Source organism: Eleutherodactylus coqui, chromosome 9 (genome assembly GCF_035609145.1).
Source record: "Eleutherodactylus coqui strain aEleCoq1 chromosome 9, aEleCoq1.hap1, whole genome shotgun sequence".
Lineage (NCBI taxonomy): Eukaryota > Metazoa > Chordata > Amphibia > Anura > Eleutherodactylidae > Eleutherodactylus > Eleutherodactylus coqui.
Window position 1 is genome coordinate 137,656,695 of NC_089845.1, and position 19,820 is coordinate 137,676,514.

A 19,820-nucleotide genomic window follows, 5' to 3' on the forward strand; every position below is an offset into this window, starting at 1 on the left:
CTTTTGGGGTTTTCATACCTGCTTACAAGACCGTCCTTGCGGTTGGCTCCTGCCCAGGAGTACTGCGAGGTCCGGCGAACGCTCAGGGCATGAAATAACGACTGATCCAGCTTCCCATATGATGTGATGTCGCAGCGAGTCTGTTCACATCCTCCAGCAGTCGCTCTTCCGTCTTGTAGAAGCTGCTGCTTTTATGCAACTTCCAGCGTTAGACGTTTATCTGCAGGTTCCCAGAATTATGTGGGACATCTTTCGGCACGACCATCTGATGTCATGGTTAGATTTCCTGAGCAACCCCCTAGTGGTGGAAAATGATCACTACGGATTTAGAATGGAATTAGCACCTGGAATCCTACCAAATTGGGAGGTTCTGGAAGCCTCAGTTCTATCTGCACTGTAAGTATTGGCTATTTTAATTGTGAGGCATCCAAATGGGAAACTTCTGAGCCAAACTACAAAAGACGGTCCTAAGGGCTTGTTCAGACGAGCGTATTTGTGCTTCGTATATATAATGATTCCCTGACAAAAATGTTATACATGTTGTCAATCAGTGATAGGATAGTTATCAGGAGTGGTCAGCCTCTGACTGGTTAGGGATCATTTTGGAGAAGAACTTCAAACTGTGACAACCACATCCGTGTTGTGTCCAAGGTCTTCCCCGGTGCACCGTACAGATTAGACATACCTGATTGATAAGGTTACCATGCCCAAACTGAACCGCATGCTATATCAGCAGTCAACGGGCCGGCAGAAATATGCTAGACAGAGTTTAATGTTATAAACTCTCATTTCAGCATGTCTGGAGCAGGTTCTGCTGAACAGGACTGGCCGGGCTGGAAGGCATCAGCAAAGCACAGACACCTGGCGTGTCGGATTGTGAATTCAATCCCTATCGAGCCTGTTGGCAAAAAGAACCATCTAATGAAGCTACTATTCAGGATGTTGTAATTTGTGTTAAGAACTTCTTTCGGAACTCCATAAGAGAGATCTCACACCGACCCAAAAGATCCAGACATCAAGTACGAAGTACTTGATCTATATCATCTGCTGAGGAGGGTTTGCACATGCCGGAATATCCTGTTTCCTCCTCCTCTTCTGAAGAGGATAAGAGAGTCATGAAAACTTATTTTCTTACAGAAGAGATAAATAAACAAATTAAGTCTATCCGGATCTACGACCTGGTTGTTGGCCTGGAAGGAGCCTCAGAACCAACCTCTAGGGGGCCAAAGTAACCATCCGGCAGGACGGACCGCTGACTCCGGGAAGGAAACTGTGCAAAAACTAGAACTCAATGCAACAGTTGAGGACGGACCTGACGCTAAACTAGGATGGGCTAAATAACTCTCACCGGCAGGTACTCCTGAAGGTGGGGAGGTCCAGGCCGCCTTGTCTATCCCTAACTCCTAGTCATCCCTATCCACCTGGTGAAGACAGGAACCCAGGGGCAGTTGTACCGTAAGGAGTGAAGAGTGGACATTTAGTAACAACAGGACACGATTAGAGATGAGTGAGCGTACTCGGTTTGGGTGTTTTTGCACTCGAGCACCTCTTTTTCCGAGTAACTGACTACTCGGATGAAAAGATTCGGGGGGCGTCGGGGCTGAGCGGGGGGTTGCATAGTCAGTTACTCGGAAAAAGCGGTGCTCGAGTGCAAAAACACCCGAACCGAGTACGCTCGCTCATCTCTAGACACGATCCTATGCAGTAGTAACAGACACAGGAAATAGACAATGGACAAGCTGCAGTGACCAGCAGCAACACAGACAGAAAGCTGGATACAAACAGAAACACAATACCATCCAGCAAAAGCACCCACAGAGAACTGGATGCAACCAGAGTAGTAGTAGTAGTAGTAGTAGTAGTAGTAGTAGTAGTAGTAGTAGTAGTAGTAGTAGTAGTAGTGGCATCAACATCTAGTGAGGTTGTTCATTTCTTACATAAGAATATGCATCAGCTGCAGGATGATGTAGACGCAGGAGTACCGAGAGATGAAATATTAAAGTCCTTTAAACATTTGTCTTTGGTGATTAATATATTTGTGATATAATGTCACGTCAAGCCAGATGAGCAGCCAGATCCTCGCAGCAAGAAGAGCTCTTAGGCTCAGGCCATGGAAAGCAGACAGTTCCTCAAAATGTCATTTGTGTGGCCTCCCGTATGAATCCCATTATTGAAGGCCTATCAGATAAGCACGATAAGGCATTATCTCATTATCCCATTTTCTGCAAGACATAGTGGCTTGAAGACTTCCAAACACACTCTAGTAGGTGGGTTAGCAATACACAACTAAACCTGCTTTCCCTTCTCAAGGGCTAGATCCCCCAGAGTTTGTTAAAGCCCACTCTACTAGAGTTGTGGACACTTCTTGGGCAGAAAAAGCCCTGCTGCCTGTAGAGTATATTTGTGAGACAGCCTCTTGGAGCTCCCAGAATGCGTTCATACAGCCTTATAGACTAGCCTCCACATTTTTAAAGCGGATGTCTGTTGATCTTAAATGCTGTGCTACTTGAGGACCCTCCCCATGGGGTATCTTCTCACTAGTTCCCCGTATTGTGCCGCTGGTAGGACAAGAGGGAAGTGTTGATTATGTGTGATAATCTGTTTTTCTTTAGTCCTGACAGCGGCACAAGCTCCCCCCATATAGGATTTTCTTTAGAATAGAAACTGACCAGATTAGAGATAGCTAGATCTAATAAAAGGGGGCCACGGTTAATTTATTAACTTTTTTTTTCTTATTATTAACCCTTTCCAATTCACTGTCTGACGTCTGAAGACATTCTGATTGAAGGCTGTACAGCTCCGATGTCGGAAGACGTCCGGCAGGTTATTGTCGGGGGCCTCTCCAGCATGTCCCATACTGCAACACTGGCTCTAGCCAGCAGATGGTGCCATTGTATAATGGCAGAAAGAGAAAGCCCCCTAGAAAACCCTGAATTCAAAATTGGATTGCAAAGGGTTAAGGAGCATATGTGCATTTGTGAGCGCCTCACGCAACTATTTTGTGCACTGAACAAGCCTTTTTGTGCGCTCATCATCGTATTTTGCTGTACCTTTTGCACCCACAATGCATGTTCATTTGCACTCTGTAAACAGACACACCGACTGAAATGGCTAATTAGTTCCAGATGTGTTTTTTTCTTGCGCAGTGCTACATGCATCTCCTAGTGTATTGCACGTGTCTATGCGCATTCCCACTGACTTCTATGGAGACTTTGGGTGAGCAAATGCACAAAAAAGTTGAGCATGCTGTGGGTTTTTTGTGTAACCGAAATGTGTAGGAAAATGTATGCATTTGAAGGAAGCCACTGAAATCAATGTGTTCTATTCTCTGCGCATTGAGCGCACAAATTCTGCATACACAAATATGCCCATGTGAAGTGGGCCTAAAAGTTCCATCTGTTCTACCAGTATACAGGGGCAGAATCCTCGCATATTGTGCTGCTGGCAGGACTAAGGGAAAAACGGATCATCATACATAATCAACTCTTTTTCAAATAATTTTAGACTAAATGGAACTTTCAAAGGAACTAATAAAAAGTCACATACAGATGGGTGGAAAGGTCACACTTTTTAGCCCCCTGCACACGGGCGGAAATTCTGAGGCAGGATTTCCCACAGAATTTCCGCCCGTGCCCGCAAAACGCAATCCTATGCATACAGCCGCGATTTGTCCGCGTGAAAACACACGCGGAGAACAAATTGTGGCATGTTCTATGTGCGAGACCCGCACAGAAATGTCAGTAGTGATGGGCTGGCTCCACTCTGCGCATGCGCCGGCTGGCCGGCAGCCAGCGCATAGCAGAGACGGTAAACGCCGGGAGCAGGTGAGCTGCAGGCCTCTGCAGGGGCACGACCCGGCCGTATGCAGGCGGCCTTTATTGAATTAAAATTGGAGGAGTGAAATCTAAATCCGCATCAAAATCTGCAGCAAATCAGCAATGTGTGAATAGACCCTTATGGTGATTCCATATGTAAGGATTTTAGGAAAAAGACTAGAATTATTTCTTACCGATAATTCCTTTTCCATGAGTCCATCATGATAACGCACATGGAGGTTGCCCCACCTGTGTTCCTTGGGACAAAAGGCCACCCCCCACCGACTTCCAAATCATCACAATGGATACGTGGCTCAATAGTTTTATTAACAATTGGACACAGGAGGGAGCTCTCGGTGCTGTGGATGGAGGCGGCTGCGGGCCGGCGGTGCTACTCACCGGGGAGCCGGGAATCCGGCCGGGTTGAGGCGGTCACGCAGCAGCTCCATCTGTCGGATCGGCACCAGTGATGTGGAGGGGACGGAGCGGCAGGTGTGTCTGCCCTGCGCTCCTGTTCCCAGCGTCTAGCGGCAACTGGCTTCCGGGTTTGTAGTGGCACCGCGCCGTGCACGATGACATCAGACATTGGACACGATGACATCAGACGCTGCGCCGGCGCTTAAAGCGCCAAATTTGAATCTAGGAAGTTCCTCCATTAACAACAGGCTCCTTTTTCACCTGGCAGGCGCCATGGACAGCGCAGATTGGTAGAAGGGGATTGTGCCAGCTGTAAGTAGTCCACTTGGACAAAAGTTGTGCAGCATGGCTAAGGAAATGTTTTTATCTGGTATTGGTAATAGCTTCTCGCTTTTTAGGAGGAAGCATTAAAAGCCAAACAATATAAAAAGAGGATTAAGAGGTGCGCGTTATGCTCCAAAAAATTGGATGATAACGTTAAGAGACCGATTTGCTCGGAATGTACATCTAAAATTGTGAAAGACGAGCAACAAGACTTGTTACGAGAAATCTGGGAGATGGTCCGGGAGGAGGTTCGGGTTCTGAAGAAACAGTCCTTTGACTCCCAGTCGAGGCCATCCAGGAAAAGAGCCCGCACTAGGGATTATGAGGTCTCTTCACCTGAACACTCTGAGATTGAAGAATCTGACGATTCATCCGAGGTTTCGGCTCCTGCGCCCGAGGAAGAGAAAAAATATTACTTCTCTAACTTGGATTTATACAAGCTAATTATTGCGGTACAGAACACCATGGAAGTTATGGAAGTACAACAATCTAGATCAGTACAAGATGAGATGTTCAGGGGTCTTAGAACCCGACACAAGAAATGCTTTCCAGTCAATGAAAATCTATTAAAAATGATTCTGAATAAGTGGCATAGATAGGGTTCCACAGTTCAGAAAGAATTCAAAGAAAGACTTTCTTTTTCAACAGAGGATGCTTCCCTTTGGCGTACGATTCCAAAGGTGGACGTACAGGTGGCTAAGTTAGCGGAAAAAACGTTGCTCCCATTCGAAGATAGTTCTCAACTTAAAGATCCGATGGAGCGGAAAATGGAGGGCTTCTTCAAAGGGGTGTGGGAATCCGCAATTCACAGTCGTTGAAGCCAACATAGCCGCCACATCTGTGGCAAGATCTCTGTATCTGTGGCTTGACCAGTTAAGAGTCCCATCTCCACTTGAAGACCCCTAGGGAAGAAATCCTCAAGTGTGTTCTGCTGATTAAAAAAGCTACAGCTTTCTTAGCCGATGCGTCGGGGGAATCTGTCAGGTTAGCCGCGAGAAGCGTGGGGCTGAGGAACTTCGCCAGGAGAGCTGTGTGGCTCAGGTCATGGGCGGGAGACCCGACGTCAAAAAGTAAACTATGCACAATCCCCTTCCAGGGCGAGTATCTCTTTGGCCCAATTCTGGATAAAATTCTGGAGAAGGCAGTGGACAAAAAGTTGGGGTTCCTGACAGATTATCTTCCGAAGAAATCAGTGCCCTTCAAGAGGGAAGAGCAAAGGAAAATGGGGTAGGTGGTCTTACCCGAAAGGGGGCAGAGTGAAAGGCTTGGGTTTTCCTTCCAGACCTGATCCCAGATAAAGAGTGTACCGTGGGGGGTAGACTCCTTCAGTATTCAGGGAATTGGCATCGGATTTCCGAAAATCCCTGGGTATTGAGGGTAGTCTCGTCAGGTTATAAGTTAGAACTAGCCTCTAAACCCCCTGAAAAATTTTGCGTAAAACCTGTACAGTCTCCCTGCCTCCAAGAACGATTGGAGGAGGGTGTCCTTAATTTAATTGATTTAGTCCCTGTGCTAGAACAGGGCCGAGGTTATTATTCCTGGTTACTTTTAGTTCCCAAATCGGATGGCTCCTTTAGAGTTATTTTGAACCTAAAATCACTTAATGCGTATGTGAATAATCTTACATTTAAGATGGAAACGATACGTTCCACGGATTCTTACCTCATGTTTTTTTGTGGAGTTTTTCCTCAGCTTGGGTACATTTTTTGGGTCTATGGTATTTTTTTCACACAGGTGAGTGCAATATCAGACCGTGAAACTTGGCCCGGTATCACGATCGCCAGCGTGCCAGGTTTCCGTGGATGCGAGGCATATTTGTGTTAAAAATACCTTGCATCACTTCAGGAAAGTAGCAATCCTTTGCCCTGGCTTTTAGCCACAACAGAGGATCGCGGAGCGGAGTGTTTTCCATTGTCAATGGGTAAGCATCGCATCGTAACACATATGTGTGCACCCAGTGCACGCTGTTCCGGCCCCATTGAATACAATGGGTGATGCGTTCTGAGGGAACGCCCAAAGATAGGACAGGCCGCAATTTTTTCCTGCACCTCGATGCGGGAAAAAAAGAAAATCACTTATGAATATGAGCCCATTCAAAAGAACGGGGTTCATGTGAGATTTGTGAGATTTTCTCGGCCGTGTGAAAGCGGGCTTAGGTTTGTAGCACCTTTTTCATAAATTTTGCTATAGGGAATAAAGTGTGAAAAAAGACATGTCAAAATGTCCATATGGAAAAAAATGTTAAAAAAAAGAAACCTTGTAAAAAAAAAAAAAGGCATGAAATGCATGGATTTTTTACGTGACTTAAAGCAGGTCACAAAGTCTTTATGAAAGAAGTCAGCAGTTCATAATCAAGTCTGAAAATCGGGCACTTTTTTTTAAGCCTTTAATTCCAACGTAGAGTGCAATTTCACAAGACTAGAAGCAGAAAATTCAACAAGGAAATCCAAGCACCATATAAAATGCCGTGTTTTATTTTAACCTAGTAAAAATGATATTTGTGGTGATTTTTCATATTCGCATTGTATTTTGAGGCTTTCCTCTGAATGATCTGTACCATGAAAAATTAGATTTATTTAGGTTACCATGACCATCCAAAAAACATACATATTACAGACATACAGCGTATAGATACGCTCCAGCAAAACGGTTTTGTCACACACTAGGGCTAGTCATATAAAAAGATCAATGAATCCATCGATCCAATCAGAGCAAGGAACTAGATAAATTGGAGCAAACCTGCAGAAATACAACACAGCTGCTCACAGAAGCCCAAATCAAATGTTCTGTGTGATCCAAGTCTTATAGAACATGCAGGTAAAAAAAAGATCTATATTACTACGGTAGATCTATGGTGAACACATATCATACAGCACAGGAGTGCAATGATGGAGGTTAAGCCATCCCAAACCCTCATCAGAATATTCATTAATATGCATCCATATATTATACAGATCGGAGAGGTATTTGCATGTTGTCAATTATATGGTAAATGAAAATCATTTCATTGTCAACTAATCTATCTAATCTCATATCTATATATCCATCCATCTATTGCATATTTATTAGAGATGAGCGAACACCAAAATGTTCGGGTGTTCGTTATTCGGAACGAACTTCCCGCGATGTTCGAGGGTTCGTTTCGAACAACGAACCCCATTGAAGTCAATGGGCGACCAGAGCATTTTTGTATTTTGCCGATGCTCGCTAAGGTTTTCATGTGTGAAAATCTGGGCAATTCAAGAAAGTGATGGGAACGACACAGCAACGGATAGGGCAGGCGAGGGGATACATGTTGGGCTGCATCTCAAGTTCACAGGTCCCACTATTAAGCCACAATACCGGCAAGAGTGGGCCCCCCCCCCCCTCCCAACAACTTTTACTTCTGAAAAGCCATCATTAGCATGGCATACCTTTGCTAAGCACCACACTACCTCCAACAAAGCACAATCACTGCCTGCATGACACTCCACTGACACTTCTCCTGGGTTACATGCTGCCCAACCGCCCCCCCTCCCCCCACAGCGCACACCAAAGTGTCCCTGGGCAGCCTTCAGCTGCCCTCATGCCACACCACGCTCATGTCTATTTAGAATTGCGTCTGCCATGACGAGGGACCGCAGGCACACACTGCAGAGGTTGGCACGGCTAGGCAGCGACCCTCTTTAAAAGTGGCGGAGCGATAGCCCACAATGCTGTACAGAAGCAATGAGAAATAGAATCCTGTGCCACCGCCATCAGGAGCTGCACACGTGGGCATAGCAATGGGGAACCTATGTGCCACACACTATTCATTCTGTCAAGGTGTCTGCATGCCCCAGTCAGACCGGGCTTTTTAATTCATAGACACAGGCAGGTACAACTCCCTATTGTGAAGTCCCTGTCGACCCACAGCATGGGTGGCTCCCTGGAACCCACCGGCGGTACATAAAAATATCCCATTGCATTGCCCAACACAGCTGAGGTAGTAATGTCGTGCTTAATGCAGGTGGGCTTCGGCCCACACTGCATGCCCCAGTCTGACTGGGGTTCTTTATAAGTGTACAGATGTAGTAAAAACTCCGTGTGCACCTACAGCATGGGTGGCTCCCTGGAACCCACCGGCGGTACACAGAAATATCCCATTGCATTGCCCAACACAGCTGAGGTAGTAATGTCGTGCTTAATGCAGGTGGGCTTCGGCCCACACTGCATGCCCCAGTCAGACTGGGGTTCTTTATAAGTGTACAGATGTAGTAAAAACTCCGTGTGCACCTACAGCATGGGTGGGTGCCAGGAAGCCACCGGCGGTACATAGAAATATCCCATTGCATTGCCCAACACAGCTGAGGTAGTAATGTTGTGCTTAACCCTTTCCAATCCAATTTGTATATGGTTTTCCTAGGGGGCTTACTCTTTTTCTGCCGTTATACAACGGCGCTATATGCTGGCTAAAGCCAGTACTGCATGAGCTGACACGTAGGATAGGCTCCGACAGCAGAGAGGATGGCAATATACAGTAAGAGAACCCCGACGGACGTCTACCAACAACGGAGCTGTACAGCCTTAAACCCTAATGTCTTCACAGGTCACACAGTGGACTGGAAAGGGTTAATGCAGGTGGGCTTCGGCCCACACTGCATGCCCCAGTCAGACTGGGTTTCTTTATAAGTGGAAACAGATGCATTTATAATTCCCTGTGGACCCACAGCATGGGTGGGTGCCAGGAAGCCACCGGCGGTACATAGAAATATCCCATTGCATTGCCCAACACAGCTGAGGTAGTAATGTCGTGCGTAATACAGGTGGGCTTCGGCCCACACTGCATGCCCCAGTCTGACTGGGGTTCTTTAGAAGTGTACAGATGTATTAAAAACTCCGTGTGCACCTACAGCATGGGTGGCTCCCTGGAACCCACCGGCGGTACATAAAAATATCCCATTGCATTGCCCAGCACAGCTGAGGTAACGTCAGCTGTAATGCAGGTGGGCTAAAAATTAATTTGATTACACTTTAGGCGAGGGCCCACAAAAATTGCTGTATCAACAGTACTAATGTACATCCCAAAAATTGGCCATGGCCAGCCAAGAGGGCAGGTGAAACCCATTAATCGCTTTGGTTAATGTGGCTTAAGTGGTAACTAGGCCTGGAGGCAGCCCAGTGTAACGAAAAATTGGTTCAAGTTAAAGTTCCAATGCTTTTAAGCGCATTGAAACTTATAAAAATTGTTCAGAAAAATTATTTGAGTGAGCCTTGTGGCCCTAAGAAAAATTGCCCGTTCAGCGTGATTACGTGAGGTTTCAGGAGGAGGAGCAGGAGGAGGAGGAGGAATATTAGACACAGATTGATGAAGCAGAAATGTCCCCGTTTTGGATGGTGAGAGAGAACGTAGCTTCCATCCGCGGGTGCAGCCTACGTATTGCTTACGTATCGCTGCTGTCCGCTGGTGGAGAACAGAAGTCTGGCGAAATCCAGCCTTTGTTCATCTTGATGAGTGTTAGCCTGTCGGCACTGTCGGTTGACAAGCGGCTACGCTTATCTGTGATGATTCCCCCAGCCGCACTAAACACCCTCTCCGACAAGACGCTAGCCGCAGGACAAGCAAGCACCTCCAGGGCATACAGCGCTAGTTCAGGCCACGTGTCCAGCTTCGACACCCAGTAGTTGTAGGGGGCAGAGGCGTCGCCAAGGATGGTCGTGCGATCCGCTACGTACTCCCTCACCATCCTTTTACAGTGCTCCCGCCGACTCAGCCGTGACTGGGGAGCGGTGACACAGTCTTGGTGGGGAGCCATAAAGCTGGCCAGGCCCTTAAAGACTGTTGCACTGCCTGGGATGTACATGCTGCTCGATCTACGCACATCCCCTGCTACCTTGCCCTCGGTACTGCGCCTTCTGCCACTAGCGCTGTCGGCTGGGAATTTTACCATCAGCTTGTCCGCAAGGGTCCTGTGGTATAGCAACACTCTCAAACCCCTTTCCTCTTCGGGAATGAGAGTGGGCAGGTTCTCCTTATAGCGTGGGTCGAGCAGTGTGTACACCCAGTAATCCGTCGTGGCCAGAATGCGTGCAACGCGAGGGTCACGAGAAAGGCATCCTAACATGAAGTCAGCCATGTGTGCCAGGGTACCTGTACGCAACACATGGCTGTCTTCACTAGGAAGATCACTTTCAGGATCCTCCTCCTCCTCCTCCTCAGGCCATACACGCTGAAAGGATGACAGGCAATCAGCCGGTGTACCGTCAGCAGCGGCCCAAGCTGTCTCTTCCCCCTCCTCCTCATCCTCCTCATGCTCCTCCTCCTCCTCCTGTACGCGCTGAGAAATAGACAGGAGGGTGCCCTGACTATCCAGCGGCATACTGTCTTCCCCCGCCCCCGTTTCCGAGCGCAAAGCAGCTGCCTTTATGGTTTGCAGGGAATTTCTCAAGATGCATAGCAGAGGAATGGTGACGCTAATGATTGTAGCATCGCCGCTCACCACCTGGGTAGACTCCTCAAAATTACCAAGGACATGGCAGATGTCTGCCAACCAGGCCCACTCTTCTGAAAGGAATTGAGGAGGCTGACTCCCACTGCGCCGCCCATGTTGGAGTTGGTATTCGACTATAGCTCTACGTTGTTCATAGAGCCTGGCCAACATGTGGAGCGTAGAGTTCCACCGTGTGGGCACGTCGCACAGCAGTCGGTGCACTGGCAGCTTAAAGTGATGTTGCAGGGTGCGCAGGGTGGCAGCGTCCGTGTGGGACTTGCGGAAATGTGCGCAAAGCCGGCGCGCCTTTACGAGCAGGTCTGACAAGCGTGGGTAGCTTTTCAGAAAGCGCTGAACCACCAAATTAAAGACGTGGGCCAGGCATGGCACGTGCGTGAGGCTGCCGAGCTGCAGAGCCGCCACCAGGTTACGGCCGTTGTCACACACGACCATGCCCGGTTGGAGGCTCAGCGGCGCAAGCCAGCGGTCGGTCTGCTGTGTCAGACCCTGCAGCAGTTCGTGGGCCGTGTGCCTCTTATCGCCTAAGCTGAGTAGTTTCAGCACGGCCTGCTGACGCTTGCCCACCGCTGTGCTGCCACACCGCGCGACACCGACTGCTGGCGACATGCTGCTGCTAACACATCTTGATTGCGAGACAGAGGAGGAGGAGGAGGAGGAGGAGGAGGAGGGTGCTTTAGTGGAGGAAGCATACACCTCCGCAGATACCACCACCGAGCTGGGGCCCGCAATTCTGGGGGTGGGTAGGACATGAGCGGTCCCAGGCTCTGACTCTGTCCCAGCCTCCACTAAATTCACCCAATGTGCCGTCAGGGAGATGTAGTGGCCCTGCCCGCCTGTGCTTGTCCACGTGTCCGTAGTTAAGTGGACCGTGGCAGTAACCGCGTTGGTGAGGGCGCGTACAATGTTGCGGGAGACGTGGTCGTGCAGGGCTGGGACGGCACATCGGGAAAAGTAGTGGCGACTGGGAACTGAGTAGCGCGGGGCCGCCGCCTCCATGATACTTTTGAAGGACTCCGTTTCCACAACCCTATACGGCAGCATCTCAAGGCTGATGAATTTTGCTATGCGGACGGTTAACGTTTGAGCGTGCGGGTGCGTGGCGGCGTACTTGCGCTTGCGCTCCAACAGTTGCGCAAGCGACGGCTGGACGGTGCGCTGAACTACACTGCTGGATGGGGCCGAGGACAGCGGAGGTGAGGGTGTGGGTGCAGGCCAGGAGACGGTAGTGCCTGTGTCCTGAGAGGGGGGTTGCATCTCAGTGGCAGGTTGGGGCACAGGGGGAGAGGCAGGGGTGCAAACCGGAGGCGCTGAACGGCCTTCGTCCCACCTTGCGGGGTGCTTGGCCATCATATGTCTGCGCATGGTGGTGGTGGTGAGGCTGTTGGTGTTGGCTCCCCGGCTGAGCTTTGCGCGACAAAGGTTGCACACCACTGTTCGTCGGTCGTCAGGCGTCTCTGTGAAAAACTGCCAGACCTTAGAGCACCTCGGCCTCTGCAGGGTGGCATGGCGCGAGGGGGCGCTTTGGGAAACACTTGGTGGATTATTCGGTCTGGCCCTGCCTCTACCCCTGGCCACCGCACTGCCTCTTGCAACCTGCCCTGCTGATGCCCTTGACTCCCCCTCTGAAGACCTGTCCTCCTGAGTAAGCGTTGCACACCAGGTGGGGTCAGTCACCTCATCGTCCTGCTGCTCTTCCTCCGAATCCTCTGTGCGCTGCTCCCTCGGACTTACTGCCCTTACTACTACCTCACTGCAAGACAACTGTGTCTGATCGTCATCGTCCTCCTCACCCACAGAAAGTTGTTGAGACAGTTGGCGGAAGTCCCCAGCCTCTTCCCCCGGACCCCGGGAACTTTCGAATGGTTGGGCATCAGTGACGATAAACTCCTCTGGTGGGAGAGGAACCGCTGCTGCCCAATCTAAGCAGGGGCCCGAGAACAGTTCCTGGGAGTGTTCCCGCTCCTGAGCAGGTGTTATTGTAGTGGAGTGAGGAGGCTGGGAGGAAGGAGGAGCAGCAGACAGAGGATTCGGATTGGCAGCAGTGGACGGCGCAGAACTGCGGGTAGACGATAGGTTGCTCGAAGCACTTTCTGCCATCCAGGACAGGACCTGCTCACACTGCTCATTTTCTAATAACCGTCTCCCGCGTGGACCCATTAATTGGGCGATGAATGTGGGGACACCAGAAACGTGCCTCTCTCCTAATCGCGCAGCAGTCGGCTGCGACACACCTGGATCAGGAGCTTGGCCTGTGCCCACACCCTGACTTGGCCCTCCGCGTCCTCGGCCGCGTCCACGTCCTCTAGGCCTACCCCTACCCCTCAGCATGCTGTATTACCAGTGATTTGATTTCACAGGCAGCTAATAAATTGGCGCAAGACTGCAGGCCAAATATAATTTTTTCCCTTTTTTGAAAACGAAAGGCCCCACTGCCTCTAGTGAATGAATAATCTAAGTTTAATAACTGTGCTGTTTTCCTGCTAATGTGTCACAGAACGTGAGGGTAGCAGAGTTATTAACTGTGGCAGAGCAGGTATTTTTTTCCCAATTAAGGAAAGCAAATGGCGAAGCCAGGAGTAAAACGTAGCTGGGTGCGTCTGATTTTTACAGGTTGCACACGCAGCCGACACGTGTCCACCGGCGTTAGGACGGACAGAGGCAGGACAAATAGAATTATTTTCTGTTTTTTTGCACCAAAAGGCAGCACTGCGTATATTCTATGAACATGAGAAGTTTAATAACTGTGCTGTTTTCCTGCTAATGTGTCACAGAACGTGAGGGTAGCAGAGTTATTAACTGTGGCAGAGCAGGTATTTTTTTTCCCAATTAAGGAAAGCAAATGGCGAAGCCAGGAGTAAAACGTAGCTGGGTGCGTCTGATTTTTACAGGTTGCACACGCAGCCGACACGTGTCCACCGGCGTTAGGACGGACAGAGGCAGGACAAATAGAATTATTTTCCGTTTTTTTGCACCAAAAGGCAGCACTGCGTATATTCTATGAACATGAGAAGTTTAACAACTGTGCTGTTTTCCTGCTAATGTGTCACAGAACGTGAGGGTAGCAGAGTTATTAACTGTGGCAGAGCAGGTATTTTTTTTCCCAATTAAGGAAAGCAAATGGCGAAGCCAGGAGTAAAACGTAGCTGGGTGCGTCTGATTTTTACAGGTTGCACACGCAGCCGACACGTGTCCACCGGCGTTAGGACGGACAGAGGCAGGACAAATAGAATTATTTTCCGTTTTTTTGCACCAAAAGGCAGCACTGCGTATATTCTATGAACATGAGAAGTTTAATAACTGTGCTGTTTTCCTGCTAATGTGTCCCAGAACGTGAGGGTAGCAGAGTTATTAACTGTGGCAGAGCAGGTATTTTTTTTCCCAATTAAGGAAAGCAAATGGCAAAGCCAGGAGTAAAACGTAGCTGGGTGCGTCTGATTTTTACAGGTTGCACACGCAGCCGACACGTGTCCACCGGCGTTAGGACGGACAGAGGCAGGACAAATAGAATTATTTTCCGTTTTTTTGCACCAAAAGGCAGCACTGCGTATATTCAATGAATAATAACTGTGTTGTGGCCCTGCCTATACAATTCTTTCCCTGCAGTATCAATGGAGGGTGCAATGGTCTGCAGAGGCGATTTTGAGAAGCAAAAAAAAATGCAGCACAGCTAACAGCAGCCTGGACAGTACTGCACACGGTTAAATATGGCCCTAGAAAGGACCGTTGAGGGTCTTGAAGGCTACACTCACTCCTAACACTCTCCCTGCCTATGCAGCACTTCTGTCCCTAATGCCGGGTGCAACGCTCTGCAGAGCCGATTTTGAGAAAAAAAAAATTGCCACTGCTAACAGCAGCCAACACACAGCTATCAGTGGCCCTAATAAGGACCTTTGGGGGGTCTTGAAGCCTACACTAACTACCAATTCTTTCCCTACAGCAGCTCCGGTACAAACAGCACTGTCCCTCATCTAACTCACACGGCATCTGAGGCGAGCCGCGGGAGGGGCCGACTTTTATGTTCGGGTGACACCTGATCTTCCCAGCCACTCACAGCAGGGGGGTGGTATAGGGCTTGAATGTCACAGGGGGAAGTTGTAATGCCTTCCCTGTCTTTCAATTGGCCAGAAAAGCACGCTAACGTCTCAGGGAAGGAAGTGAAAGTAACCAGAACACCGCATGGTGTTCGTTACGAATAACGAACATCCCGAACACCCTAATATCCGCACGAATATCAAGCTCGGAAGAACGCGTTCGCTCATCTCTAATATTTATCTATCCTTCTTATATGTATTTATCTAATATCTATCGCATAACTATCTATCTATCCATACATCTATCTAATCTCATATCTATATATCCATCCATCTATTGCATATTTATCTATCCTTCTTATATGTATTTATCTAATATCTATCTATCCATCTTTCTTCATATCTATCTATGTTTCTATCCATTCCATATCTATCTCTCTATCTATCTATCTAATATCTATTTATCCTTCTCATATCTATCTATCTAATATCGATCTATCTAATATCTATTTATCCTTCTCATATCTATCTATCTTATTCTTCTCATCTTTTTGTCTATCTAATATCTATTGCATCTATCTTTCTCATATCTATCTACGTATCGCATACCTATCATCCATGTTTCTTAATATCTATCTGTTTCTATCCATCTATCTGTCTACCTATCTTATATCTATTTATCCTTCTCATATCTATCTTTCTTTCTTATATTTATCTATTCTTCTCATATCTATCTAATATCTATCGCATACCTATCTTTCTTAATATCTATCTATATATCTATCTACCTCATATCCATATATATATATATATATATATATATATACATACACACACACACACACATATACACATATATACACACACACACCTTTTTCATATCTACCTTTCTTTCTCATATTTATCTACCTAATGCATGTCTATCTATCGATCCATCTCATATCTATGTATCTCATACCTATCCATCCATTGTATATCTATCATTCTCATATCTGTCTGCAATATAATCGAATGACTCAATTTACATGTATATTTCCGTGTCATTTTCTGTCTCTACATTGTTCTTACTTACTTACCTGGCTGTGAAGCTATATCAGTGACCAGACTTTGAGGATATTGGAAATGGTAGTCCTACGTCTTGCTCTGCTGCAGGCTGCTTTACTTTGTCACGTTCCTGCCTGTATTTATGTTGTATCTCCCCGTGGCAACTGGCCGGTTAATATCACTTGAGGAATTTGTCATCGTCATAGTGCGTCTGACGTCCACCTGCTGATGTTTTTGTCAGAAACCTTTAATTAAAGTCAGCAGGGTTGGCTCCATACCATAACTCTATGGTCCCCCTGATTTTATCACATTTTCTTCCATACTCCCTTCCCTTTGACATGCCGTCAATGTGTCAAGTGGGCGTACCCCACACTCATACTTAATGGGTGATGTCAGACTGTTAATCAAGTAATAACGCAGAGCCATTTTATTTTTACAATGTACCCCTAATGAAGATACAGCTCCCCCCACCCCCCCTCCTGCAAAAAAACTCCCAAAACAGTACAGTTGGAACTGGCAGAACAGTTAATAGGGTTATACTTAAAATTAAAAATAGCCCAAAACCTCTAAACTGTATGGTGACTAATGCCAGAAGTCTGACCAATGATGTCTGAGGAAAACTAGTAGAAATATCTGAGACCTGGTTAGATGAAAGCTGTGATTGGGTGGTGAACTTACAGGGTTACACAGTGCTAAAAAAAAGGCCGCGGCTCCATTGAAGACAATGCGTATATTCCCTATTGTGCACGCATGTCCTATCTTTACAGGCACGCACTTGTAAAACACAGACATGTGAACACACCATAGGGAATGCATTGTTTCTAATAGAAGCGTGTTTTTGTGCGCGCGTATGCACGCGCAAAAACACGCTCATGGGAAGTCGCCCTTAGGGTGACTACACACTACAGTTTTTTTTCACTGCGAAATTTGCGTTTCTTTTCCTGCAGGGGTCTATGGGATTTGTAATTTTAAAATTGCGATCACGCAAAATCACAATTTACCGTGAAATTGTGATTTTATGCGATCGCGATTTTAACATTACAAGTCCCATAGACCCCTGCAGGAAAAAAAAAAACAAAAAAAAACCGCTGCGTATTTTGCAGTGAAAGAAAACTGTAGTGGGTGGTCACCCTTAATGGGAAACCACTTGGAAAAATTAACACGGAAAAGTGCTTGGTGATTTCAGGTAACTGTAAGCTTAACTGGAGCAACCAGCGTCAGGCAGCTGCTGTCAATGCAAACAGGATCATAGGGGTCAGCAAAAAAGGTCTAGGGGCCCATGACGAGAACACTGTTCCTCTTTACAAGTCACTGGTCAGACCTCACATGGAATATTGTGGACAGTTTTGGGCACCGGTACTGAAGAAGGACATAGCAGAGCTTGAGCTGGTACAAAGGCGGGCAACTAAAGTAATAAATGGAATGGGCGGTGATCCGGCGATTTTTCCAATTGCCAGGTTGGAGTTGGGAAGGAATTTTTTTCCCCTAAAATGATAAAAATTTACTTTTTCCTCATTGCGTTTTTGCCCTCCTCTGGATCAGCATGGCAGAATAATAGGATGAACATGTGTCTTTTTCCGTCTTACATACTATATAACATTATAATAAAAATGTGAATGTATGAAAAAACAGGCCTATGTGTCAAAAAAAAAAAAGATTTTGCATGTCTAACATATTTAAAAAGTTACGGTTGTTAAACTACCGCATGCACAAAACTGTTTCAAGGGTCTAGTTACTTAGACTCAAAACACTAGTTGTTTACCAGATAAAAGACCAGGGAACGCCAATAATGCTCCTACTTCTAGTAATAGTTTTCAATTTGGCCTTTAAAACTTTTTAAAACTTAAAAACTCTAAATTACTGTGTTAGAGGAGAGTTTTTCATAGTCTAATACACTACATGCCGCTCTGACTGGCCAATCAAGGCAGCGTGTAGCACATGTCACGTCTGTTTCCTGAGTTCTGTTGTACTACAGGTTCTCTGGAGCTTTCCTGCTCGGGTGTGTGTGTCTCTAGTCAGCCAATAAGGGAGATGGATATTACCTAGAGGAGCATGAATGGCCTTTTGAGTCTCCACACTCACCGTCTAGGTGCTCTCCCTAAGGAGAAAAGATAGCGTTTCTGACCCCTAGTCAGCCAATCACTCTAGGTCAGTACACATAAAATGGTCTGCCCAGCTGTGGATGTGTTTAGCTTTCTCTTTTCTCATTTCTCCCTCTCTCTGTGGTATAAGCAGGTTCTATGTGGGCTTACTGCAAAAAAAGGTTCGTGTCTTGTGGCTTTGTTTTGTTGTGTCACTGTACTCCTGGTTAGTGTAGGGACTAGCGGTATAGCCAGGAGCCATGACGTGGCCCGCTTGCTTCCATATTTTGGCCAAAATGTCAACAAACACCTTGCATTTATAGCATTAACATCTGCTACTATAGTTTGCGTATTGGCTGCTGTATGGTGCGATTATGGATCTGTGTGTCTTCTTATCCTGCCAAGTTGTCCCCGTCAGTGGTCGCATGTGTATGCGTCCTAGCCTAGGGTGTGGGGGCGCCTATGGGCAGCAAGAGCCCAGATCTGAAGACCGCTGGGCTGCCCCTTATTGGGGTGATGTCCCCGCTCAGGTAGGTCCTTGGGCATCTTCCTTTGTAGAAGATAGGGAGAGGTGTTAAGCGGTGGTTGTTTCACTTGGTGCTCCCTCTCTTTGGTAACCTTTGTGTGGGCCTGATGCTCACTAGCCCACACGAACGTAACGGTACCTTAGACTAATGATACATACTATTGCACAGTGTGCATCATGCAGTCAGAGAAGCAGTGCAACCCATTTTTGTTTATCTAGGAGCGTAGTGTCGCATTAATAAATGAGGGTGGACACCAAACAGGGTTTTTATAACTTAGTAGGTTTGCTAAATCGCGTCACATGCTAGGTGTCAGATAAGAACTACCAATCCGAGATGACTGTTCGGCTGGAAATACTTCAAACTTATGAGGATCATAGAAAATAGAAGAAATAAGGCCAATAGGAAAATGGAAACAATCCGAGGTCTATCCTATCGGGGGGTGAACTGGGATAGAAGCTCCAATAGGGGACCATCATAACCAGCTGGTAACAGGCAGGGTGTGTCCGAGCATCTGGCATGTGTGATGGAGGATATAAGCAGAAGGGGGCACCAATGCCTGCGTGTTCCAGACGCATGAAGGCTGCTCGTTGCTGCCAAGAAAGAAAGTCACTGAAAAGTGTAAATTTGCATATTCAACCTGATAGACAAATCACGCAGATTTGATGGCTCACTGATGCGTGTGTGCCATATAGAGGCCGGTGGGATGCCTATCATAAGTGTTTTGGATGCTAGTATACAAACTTAAATGTGAATTAACAATATAACTGCCTCCAGCTGTAAGTAACATACTAGATTAATAAAGGTTATATTACATAAAGGATGCTGAGTAGAAATATCTTAAAGGGGCACTAACTTTACAGACAACTTCTGCTTATCTACTAGCTTGTGTTCATCTCATCATTTCTGTAACATACTTTACTCATGCGTTCATGGTGTGGTGGTATTATTTGGTCCTTAGTGGTAATACTGGTAATGTTTAGAGTTGAGCGAGCACCAAAAAGCTCGGGTGCTCGTTATTCAAGACGAGCTTTTCGTAATATTCGAGAGCTCTATTCGAGTAACGAACCCCATTAAAGTCAATGAGAGACTTGAGCATTTTTGCATTGGCCCT

General features: G+C 47.0%; 1 protein-coding gene across 3 annotated transcripts in view; it reads right to left on the minus strand.

The window, feature by feature from the left end:
- Nucleotides 1–16,234, minus strand: part of PKHD1L1 (PKHD1 like 1) — a 195,482-nt gene extending 179,248 nt beyond the window's left edge. For 2 of the 3 annotated variants that reach the window (XM_066578545.1, XM_066578543.1), the window contains exon 1: nucleotides 16,134–16,234. The gene's annotated coding sequence lies outside the window, so the exon portion shown is untranslated. Of the gene's footprint in view, nucleotides 1–18; nucleotides 267–16,133 lie in introns of those variants that run through there. The other variant, XM_066578544.1, reaches the window with a different exon arrangement.
- Nucleotides 16,235–19,820: the final 3,586 nt, after the last annotated feature.